General features: G+C 35.1%; 1 pseudogene; it reads left to right on the forward strand.

The window, feature by feature from the left end:
* The window catches only part of LOC149162791 (protein NRT1/ PTR FAMILY 5.2-like), a 33,971-nt pseudogene extending 24,273 nt beyond the window's left edge, over positions 1-9,698 (forward strand).
* Positions 9,699-11,750: the final 2,052 nt, after the last annotated feature.

Genomic DNA, 11,750 nt, shown 5'->3' on the forward strand with positions numbered 1-11,750 from the left:
GTCTAAAAAGTAATCAAAATAAGAAAAATCCACTTTAAAGACCAGTTATAATGTTCAACTCTTCCTAACTCTCTGCTTCCAACATATGGGATTATGTGAAACACGATTAAGAAGTAGTTAGAGATTAGTCTAAAAAGTACTCAAAGCAAGCTGTAATTTATTAATATTCTGATCTCTTAAAGATGAACAACTTATGATAAAGAGACCATCAATATGTTAGCATACAACTTGAGAAACTAAACTAGAAATCAAGCTAGAAAAATAAAATAAAGGCAGCAACTTATGAATATGACAACTGAAAATACCATTAGAGATAAAGCAAATACAACAAAGACACACAATCCCGGGAGAAAATAACTTGCATAAATTAAAATTGCATGAATGAAAATCTAATCTACCTTACATTCTACAAAGCAATATTTACAAAATGAAATCTAATCTACTTACATCCTAATATGCTCCATGACATCTACTTCACATCTCCTTCCATGTTGAGAACATCAAAGCTTTATTCAATTTCTTCAAAAGTGCAAAGTACAACAAAGCTCTCCAAAGCTTTCAAAAGCCATGGGACTAACAAACTAAAAGGACTAAGAAAAGACTAAAGGAAAAGACTAGCAAATGAAGGAGAGAGATCTCCTATTTATACAAAAAGATGAGAGCCATCTCATTAATGATAGTCCATGAATCTCTCCCTCTACCTCTAGAGTCCTAATCAAAATAGGAACTGATAAGACACATGTCTTTTTAGAGTTACAATACAATTAGGAGATGTGACACATATCCTCATGATCCCATGATTCTTTCCAACCAAATTCGAATTTGGCCTTAGAGTGCCACATAAGGGTCTTCTAGAAGCCTCCTTTCAACCTACACATGTCAACAAACTCAACCCATTTGTTAGGTATAAGCATATGCACATTATTTTCTAATGTTTAACCACAAATTCACTTAAAAGGCTTAGAAATAATAAAGATTGGAAAAACATAAAGGTGGCCCAATAATAATGAAAGTGGGATGAATGTGGTGACATAGTAGTGAAATGGAGGTGAAATGGAGGTGATATAATGGACATAATAGTGAAAGTATAATGCAAATGAATGACATTTTCAATACTCAACAAGTCTTACCATACCAAAGTTCATGTGGAGTTTGAGTGCTGTTTACCTGAAAATTTTCTTGGTTGAGAATAGTGACGAAGGCGAATACAGCTTCACCCCAAAAGGTTGTAGGAGTTCCAAATTCATCTAACATAGCACGAGCCATTTGTTGAATAGTTTTGTTCATCCTTTCTACCACTCCATTTTGCTGAGGAGTCCTTGCGGTGGAGAATTGCCTTTTTATTCCATGTTCTTCACAAAAGTCAAAGAATTCATCTGAGGTAAATTCCCCTCCTCGATCAGATCTAAGGCATTTGATATTGTAAGAAACACATTGAGTAGCTTTGTGTCCAAAATTATGACATGAGAAACATTAACCATTAAGGAAGTTCTTGCGATTATCGAATCTACTGACCTGGTGATTGTAATTTCTATTGATATTCATCTTTGAAGCAAATTGAGTACGATTTACCTGAGGTTGGTTGTGGCTTCTTTTCATCCTTGAAGTAAATTGGGCCTGATTTACCTGATGATCTGCTTTATGCCTTTGCTGACGATTGTCAAACTGTTCGTTGCTCTTTGCTGCATCAAGATAGCTTTTAGTGGAGGTTGACAGCGTCTATGTTTGAGATGCTTCTTCAGTATATCCAACACCTGTCTTTATCATAGGAGAATGCTACACTTTGATAAATTCATTTAAGGTTTCTCATCCTTTATAAAATATAAGATTTAAAGCTTTTGTTTTCTCAAGATCCTTTCTTAGACCCACAATTTTACATTCTAGTTTTTCATTGTGTTTTTCTCTTTCAGCAAGTTGGTATGTCAAGGTATCTATAATCATATTCTTTTCTTCTAAATAGATTTTGAGTTTAGATATTTCTTCATAAAGGTCATCTTCATCTAAATCATCCAAAAAATCATCATCTTCATAAGCCATTAGAAGTCTATAGCCATTACTATTTTCATCTTCATCACTATTTGATAAACCATCGCTATCTTCATGAGTATAGTAGCTCTTTTTACTTACACTTTGTTTTTTATTCCATTTTGCAGATTCCTTCCTTTTATCATATTTATCTTTATGAGGACATTTGGCAGCATAATGACCGACTCTACCACAGGCAAAACATTTGAAAGGTAGTTTGCCTTTGAATCTTCGGGAACCCCGTTGAAGCTTCTTAACAAAGTTTACTTCCTCTTCTTCTTCTGAAAGATGTCCTGATTCATTGAGTTCTTCTTTTCCTTTTGCTAAAGCTTTAAATGTGGCTTCTCTCATATCTAATGGACCTCCTTTTCTCATCTCAAAGGCAGTTAAGATTTCATGAAGCTGTGGTATAGTAATAGTCTGTAGATCCTGCTTTTCTTCTATGGCAGATACTTTTGATTCAAACTTAGCAGACAAGGATCTTAAAATTTTTTCAACTAAGGTAACTTCCTTTATCTCTTCACCCAGATTCTTCATGCAATTAACAACCTCATCTATATGTAAGAAGTAACTAGCTATACTTTCATCATTGTGCATCTTGAGATTTTCATATTGAACTCTGAGAGTTTGAAGTTTAGAACGTTTTACCTGAGAGTCTCCTTCATAGCTTAGAACAATTTTGTCCCATATTTCTTTGGCGGATTTGAGCTGCATAACTTTGAAAAACTCTGATTATGACAGACTTCCCAATAATGTATTGACAACCTTGGCATTGGTTTCATATTGCTTTTTACCTGTTGTATCAGTAGGAATTGTTGATGGAAATCTATGTCCTCCTTCCATGATTCCCCAGACATCTGTTCCAATTGATTGAAGTTAGGTTGTGCTTCTTACCTTCCAATAAACAAAGTTGCTCCCATCAAAGATTGGAGGTCTGATGGATCCCCTGCTTTCTTGATTACTCATGATGATGGATCTTCCGTTAAGCGATCAAGCTTTTTCTGAAGGACCTGCTTTGATACCAATTGTTGGAAATAATACTGGGGGGTGGGGGGGGGGGGTGAATCAGTATTATCAGATCAATAATTTAATTTTCAAAACTGATTTGTATATGCTACTTCAGCGAACTAGCGTGTATACGCAACTGTACTTAATGCAACCAGCGTATATGAAGAGATCTTTTGATTTACCCAAATTATCATGTATTGAACTTTAATCAGTATGTCAGGAATTCATTAGACAGTGTAGTAAAAACAAATTAAAGCATCACACATAAGCAACACACATGAACACCAAAATATAAGGTGGAAACCTAATGTGGGTGAAAACCACCTGCTGCTGTCGTCTCTGTCTTCTTTTAATAATAAGAAAATTATGTTTACAATTTTTGTACTGGTGTAGTCTTATACCAGTACGAAGGCTTCTACCTGTAGAAGGCTACAACCTTCTCTCGTTCTCCAGCTTCTACTGGAAGGGAGCTACAACCCCCTAGCTCCTGTACTAGCCGTTATGTTGGCTTAGTACATAGGCGCCGACTTACAGAAGGCTACGACCTTCTCTTTTTCTTCCAAGGACCACGTTTCATAAATTTTCAGATTGGATCCATCAATAACATCATAATTGTAATTCAATCATCAAATATATCTGCATCAAACAATCACCTTTTGAACCAACCACAATGGAACCAATAAATCACTTTGGCAACCCATCAATCTGATCATTCAGAATACTGTCACCAAAATACAGTAACCAGAACCCAGAACTCTGCAACAATAAACAACATCAACTAAAACATATTTTATAAGGTATACACTACTTTCATGTGTCGAACCTGCGTGTATACGCGCTTTCCTCAAAGCCAACCAGTGTATACATCTACAAATATTAATTCATAATTCTGCAGCTATACCAGACTTTAGCTATATCCAGATCATATCATTTACAGAATAATATATGCGTCAATATTTAGATCTAGAATATTCATGAGAAAAAACACATAATGATCATTCATTTTATGCCTTAAGATCCCAATCCATCATCAGATCTTATCCTCCATCAACCGCTAAGGTTCCTCCTTTGTTCAGATCCAACAATGCACCATAACCCAATAACCTGCATACTAGATCTCACACTTCATCAGATATTCAATGCTTGTGTATCTTGGCCTAATGATCTTCTCCTCCTTCTATAGTTGTAGGCCTTTCTCAATACCATGGACCAAAACCACTTAGGACCGATACCTTGTATCAAATACCTAGGGTCAATACCTCGGACCAAATACCATGGACCAATACCATGGATCAAAATATCATGGACCAAATACTTCGGACCAAAACTTAGTTTTCCAAGGTATACACACTTTTCTTTCTGTGAAACTGCGTATGTATGTTATACGCTCCTTTTGTTCTGTTAACCTTCGTGTATATGCAGCTTAGTCAATGGTGAACCTGCATATACCTATCTTTCTTCATTCTATGAAGAATGATCTGTAATTCTTTCCCATCAAGTACAACACATACATCATAATGCCAACAATTCTTTGTTGTTTGCATGTTATACTTTGATTCCTTGAAGTTGCCCTGCATTGCATTCTGTCACATATGATATATCTTATGTAGATTCATCTAGTTACCATATACAAGTGAGTTGTTCTGCTACAAGTGGGTTGCCATCAAGTACAACACATACATCATAATGCCAACAGTTTTGGGGAGAAGTAGTGCTTTGTGCAACTTATATTCACAACTGTTTTCCTTCTTCTGTCATCAATAATAAATATGCTTATGAAATGTGGTATAAACGTCTTCCTGTTGTTCAACATTTTAGTGTCTTTGGTTCTCTATCCTATGCATTAATTCCTAAACATCAACGCAACAAGTTGGGTGCTAGGAGTCGCAAATGTATTTTCTTGGGATATTCTGCTACCTCCAAAGCTTACATGTTGTATGATGAGGAGAAAAAGAAGTTCATTCTTTCCAGAGATGTTATTTTCCTTGAATCAAATAAAAATAATTCCATTGTTGATAGGCAAGTGGCTCATTTGGAGAAATTTGCAGATGTTCCACACAATGAAGGGGGGGTTCCCATTCTGGATTAGTCTATCGTTTTTCTAGCTTTGACTCATGAGAATGATGAGGATTTTACTATTGAAGAAAATTTGGAGGATAGTGTTTTTTCTACACGGTTAGAAAGTGTTTGTGAAGAACCTGTACTTCAGGATGAACAACTATCACAACCACTTCAACAACCTTTATGAAGATCTGCATGTGCTCGAAAATTTCCAAGAAAGTATGGTGATTTTGAAATAGGAATGTCTTCTAAAGGTGATTTAGGTAATGTTTCTCATGACTGTGAATTCAATCATTGTACAATTAGTGAACCTAGTTGTTTTGAAGAATCTGCTAATTGTGATGAATGGAAGGATGCAATGAAAAATGAATATGAGGCACTTATTAAGAACGGAACTTGGAGGTTAGTGGATCCTCTTGCAGCAGCACGATTAGAACTTTGATTTCTCTTGTAGCTCAAAATAGATGGAAGATACACCATGTGGATGTTAAAACAACTTTTTTGAATGGAGATTTGAAGGAGGATGTTTATATGTTTCAGCCCGAAGGTTTTGCTATTAAAGACAAAGAGAAAAATGTATGTAAGTTGGTTAAGGATTTGTATGGACTGAAACAAGCATCTCGTGCATCATATGAAAAATTAATTGAACACCTTCTCAAGTTGATTTATAAGTTATTTGATCTAAATGATGCATCTCTTTTTGTTAAGAAAATTGGAAAGTCAGTTGTATATTTGGTTGTGTATGTAGATGATTTGATGATCACAAGAAACAACAATGACTATATAGCATCCATTAAAAGAGAATCATTGAAATTTTTTGACATGAGATATTTTGGTTTATTACATTATTATTTAGGGATTGATGTTGATCAGAAACCCAAATATATTCTCATTTCTTAGAAAAAGTATATTGGACATCTATTGGGCATATTTGGGATGTAGGATTGTAATCCTGTCGCTACTCCTATGGTGCGGAATTTGAAGTTTACTTCCATTGAAGGAACTATGTTTGAAGATCCAACAAAGTATAGGCAACTTGTTGGAAGTTTGAATTTTCTAACTACTACTTGACCTGACATAGCTTTTATTGTAGGGATACTTTCCAGGTTCATGCATAAGCTATGTGAAGGTCATTGGAATGCAAAAAAGAAAGTGTTGAAGTATTTGAAAGGCACTCGAACATATGGCATCAAATATTCCAAATTTGCAAATTTCCATCTCACGGGCTATTTAGATTCTGATTTTGATGGAGATAAGGAGAATGGAGTCTCTACTTCTGATTATTTGATGAGTCTTGGATCAGAATCCATCCTTTGGAGATCACGCAAACAATCTATTCCTACTGATTTTACCACGAAAGATGAATATGTTCCAACAGCTCAAGCTACATAAGAAATCATTTGGCTTTGCAAAATACTTGAAGACTTGCACGACAAACAAAAAGCTCCAACTCCACTACTCATCAACAACTATTCTGCAATTCAGTTGGCCAAGAATCCCAAGTTTCATGACCGAAGCAAGCATATTAACACCAAATATCACTTGATTCAACATTATGTAGAGGCCAAAGTTATTCATTTGACACATTGTCCTACTTCAAAGAAGAATGCAGACATATTTACAAAGCCACTTGGACATGAAAAGTTTGAAAAGTTCAGAATGTTACTTGGCATGTCAAATGTCCCTTCGGATTAAGGGGGGAATGTTAACTAATCCTTCAGGATTTTTATTATATAAAATGTAATTAGTTTTACATTCTATTTTTAGGGTTAATAAGTTACCGAGACACAATTGTCTTGTACCTAGATTGCACATGTATAAATTAGTAATGTTATAATTAATACAATGCTCTTTCATTGTGGAGTTTATTTGGGCTTGTACAAATTAAGGAGAGTGAGAGGATTTGAGATGCACACTTTGATTTTATTTTTGATATTCGTTGAGATCAAAATGATCACTCTTTACTGTTTGATAGAATATATGGTAAAATAGTCAAAAGCAAATAATTTTCATAATTTTCATAATTTTATAGAAAGGATTATTTATCAAAAATATGGTTTTAATTTATTTTTATTTTATTGATTCCATGATGTTCCACAACCATCCATTTGAGCTAACCCCTTAGTGTCCAAGATCACTTATGTAGTTATCTGTTGTTGTATTTGATAGGGGATGGTAATTTTGAGTTTGGTCGTTGTATTTCCATCTCTGAGACAACTAGAATGCCAACCGGACTCCAACTTTTGTGAGAAAGCTTCCAAGTTTCAGGTTGGGATTTTCTACTTTGCCTTGTACGTTCTTGTTGTGGACATTGGTGGTACAAAGCCCAACATCTCCACCATTGGTGCAGATCAGTTCGATGAATTTGATCCCAAGAAGAAGCTTCAAAAAGCCTCTTCCTTCAATTGGTGGATATTTAGTATGTTTTTGGGAATGCTATTTGTAGATAGTTTTCCGATATACATCCAAGATCGTGTGGGATTCACTTTAGGTTATACGATTCCCACTGTGGGATTTATTATATCTATCATACTATTCTTGATATGTACTCCATTTTATAGACACAAAGTTCAGAATGGGAATCCATTCAATCACATGTTTCAATTAATTGTTGCAGTAATTCTTAAATGGAGAGTTAATGTGCCGTCAGATCCCACCAAACTTCATGAGGTTGACCCCAAAGAGTATGTTTCTAAAGGCAGATTCCCCATTTCTCATACTCTGATTTTGAGGTGAGTTAAACAATCAATAATTTTGATTTTCAGTTTGATTAGTTTTGTAAGATATGATTAATGGTAGACAAAACCTTGGTTTCGGTAAAGAAAACTAAATACAATATAATATCATAAACAAACCAAAATAAATGACACACATTGTGGAAACCCATTAGATTCTTTCCATAATGCTTCATAACATGCCAATTGAACTACCTCTTATTAAAATATTGATTTAACTTTCACATAAAACCCAGTGTCTTGTCTTTATACTTTTACACACTCAAATTCAAATTCCAGTGAACACTGATATTTATATGAAATGAGAACATATTTATTTATATACTTTTAATGATAGCTTTGACAAAGTTTTGCAAATGCATTTGGAATCCCATTATAATACTTTTCTTTTGGCCTTCTCTGCACACCCAAATTTAAGTATTGCCAAGATATGTAGATGAAATCCATGCATCTTAATCCACTTTGGCCATTTTTTACTTTTCAACATAATGTGCTTAGACTTCACCATATGCAAGGCTCAGAGAACTAAATATGAAATCCATTTCACAGCCTTCTCAACGTGCTTTGACTTATTTGCAATGAAATAGATATTTAGACTTGTATATCATGCACAATCACACTAATCCATATTATTAGAGAATATGTTTATATGGAGTTGCTCCATGTTACTTTTCTATTAAGGGTTTTTATTTTTGGGTTGGTTTGTAATATATAATGGGATGATATGTACTCAAATCTAAAAATTTATTTGATGTAATTCATATAATATATATGGTGGTGGTGGTGTACAAATGAATTTGTCTTTACCTATTCATTCAAATAAAATTATTTTTTTCTTATCACAATCCCTACAAATTATTTTTTCTAAAGCTTCATTGCAATATTATTTTTTCTAATTTTCCTTCTTCAACCTTGCAGATTTTTTGAAAAATCCACAACAAAGGATGGTTCAAACAGTGGATGAAAGCCATGTCCTGTAACCTAAGTAGAAGAAACCAAGATGATGCTAAAAATGCTTCCAGTTTGGGTTGTTTTGTTCATACCAAGCACCTTGATTTCACATGTAACCACACTATTCATAAAACAGGGAACGATGCTAAACAACCATATGGTTTCTCATTTTCAATCCTTGCAGGCTCACTCACATCATTTTTCGCTTTGTCAATGGTGGTATCCATTATAGTCTATGAGAAAATGTTCGTAAATATTTTCAGAAGATTCACGGGAAACCCCTGAGGAATCACCATCCTACATAGGATGGGTATTAGCATCTTCGTTCACATGGTATGCATGGCAATAGCCTCCGTAACTGATGTGAAATGGATCAGTGTTGTGAAAGCACATGGTTTTGAAGGCAAAATAAAAGAAGTATCCCGACTCATTGTTTTGATTTTGCTTCCTCAGTTTCTGTTGGGAGGCATCGCATAAGCCTTTCTTGAAACAACAAAGTTAGAATTCTTTTATGATCAGGCCCCCGAGAGCATGCAAAGCATAGGAACTGCATTATATGCTAGTACATTAGGGTTTGGGGGATTTTTCACTACACTCTTTTTGAAAGGTACAACTAAGATCAGTGGAAGAAAAGGCCACACTAGCTGGGTTTTAAACAATCTCAACGCATCTCGTATTTACTACTATTATGCCTTTATGGCTATTCTTAGCTTTGTAAATTTCATATTCTTCCTAGTTGTCTCTCGGTTGTATGTTTACAAGAGAGAAACCAACGAAGCATTTAGAAACCACAACCATGTCTATCCAGGTATAGTAACAAGGGAACATCACGAGCTGCTTGTGGATATCAAAGGTGGTGCAAAGGAAATGGAGATGAGGAATATAATAAACAATGTTGAGCCATCGAGGGAAGTATAAAAGCCACTCACTGGATGATGTAGGAATTTATGATATATATCTATTGAAAAATAATATTATGTTGGTTTCATGGCGATCATTAATATTTGTAAATTACATGCTATTGAACATGCAAGTTTTTCTAATGTCAATGTGATTGAAATGTCATGTATGGCTAGTATTTATTTTATTTCCTATGAAGATATGAAATTGGATTTAATAACTTTCTCAACACTTTCTCGTAGTAATGCAGAGAAAGGTTGCTTCTTTTGAAATGGGATATGGTTTCCGCTTATGTTTATTCTAAAAATGATGTCCTCATATGGCTATAGGTGGGCCTTTTATGTCAGAAAGAAGGTCAAAGTAGGTCATTGAATAATGTAGAAATCAATATTTTTATTCTCCAACATATTCGATATACAGATTGTTAGAAAATGTAATTCCTACTTGTCTCAGTTGTGATTCTTGCTATGTAAACAAGTTTGTTCTTATTAGTTAGGATTTGTTTCCTAGATTGGTGTGTGGTTGAGATATTCTCTCAACCAAGTGATTGTGTGTCCAAGATAGTTTCCCTATCTTGAGAAAACACTTCATATATTTATTTGTAACATTATTTGATTAATGATAATATAGATTTCCTTATGGAAATTTAACATGTTATCAGAGCCCTTAGGGCCTAGTCCTTGGCCCCTCCTGGGCCAAGGGAAATATAGAGTTTGGTGAAAAAAAAAATTTGTCCATCATAAAGGATTCATCGCTCCATTTGAAACAACCACCTTGTTATCGGGAAAACTAGTGTCCATTCAAAGCTGCTAGTCCCACTAAGACAGGTAGCTATCTTAGAAACAAACAATTTAAAGTCACTTGTGTTTTCCTTTATGAGAGATAAATGAGAGAGAAGCAGAGAGTACCAACCTTAGTCTTTCGCTAGTCTCCTTGCTTGTTTCCTCTCTCCCTTGATAGAGCTTTCGCCACTCCTTTCTCACTTGTCCCACTTCAAAGAACACCTATAGATTCAAAGCAGCAAAATACCATCAAAGCATAGAGATCTATAACCATAAAAAATATAGGATCAAATGTACATTAATCATACAAATGCATACACAAATACAAGATTAAGAGATATACAAGTATATGGAGGAAAACTCAAATAGATTTATTGATAGAAGTAGTAGAAGAGAGGCCAAGCTGTCTAATCCAGCACCATCCTCCCAGCATGAAAGCCCTTTTCACCTCATGAAAAGCTAGATCACCCAACAATACAATGTTTCACAGAGAAACCAACAACACTTCCTTACAAAATACAAAATTCCAACCTCCAGATCTCTAGGATGAGGGATCCATATATAGATATTTGCAGGTGGGTGAGTTAGCTTCTAGGATTTTGATTAGTGTCATTTCACTGATAGTTCTTGGTTCCACTTGGAGATTTCATTATCTATTACTCATCCCTGGGCGAATTCAGAGAGGCAAGTGTCACAGGGGAAGTTTCTAGAAGATTCCCTGGGTTTCCACTTAGCAAACTGTCTCTGCCTTTTGTCTACTCTCACTCATCGCACCCTATAGAAGGGACTTTTAGTATGCATCGCACCCTTTGTGTGCTGCAAGTGAGATGCATCGTACCCTTAGCATGGAGCAGTCTGTATGGTCCAGTTTTGACCAGTTCTGAGTAGTTTTTCAGGGAGAACTTTTGGGAAATGATGTAATCAACTGACCTTGTTCCTTTAGGGTATGAAACAACACTTTTAGGGGTTTAGAAGCCCTTGTTTATGGACATATGTGATTGGGGTTGCAGTGCCCAAATATGTCTATAACATTTGCCCCCTAAAGCATGAGTTCGTAAATCTTCTGATGTCGGGTGAAATGCTTTATCATGAGGATCCGAGGTTTTTCGAATTGGAAGGTGACCTGTAATAAGATACAACACAATACATTATCTTGATAATATTTTCATGATCTAGTTGAGGCAGGCATTCCCATGCTCAGCTTTATAAATTCATTTTCATGTACATAGGACAGACAACTGTCTGTGTGGCAAACTGATGATTCTGGTAGAGTCATCATCCTTTGGCT

This window comes from Pinus tabuliformis, chromosome 5_2 (assembly GCF_031772625.1).
Source record: "Pinus tabuliformis cultivar Carrire ecotype Pingquan chromosome 5_2, CPIR1, whole genome shotgun sequence".
Lineage (NCBI taxonomy): Eukaryota > Viridiplantae > Streptophyta > Pinopsida > Pinales > Pinaceae > Pinus > Pinus tabuliformis.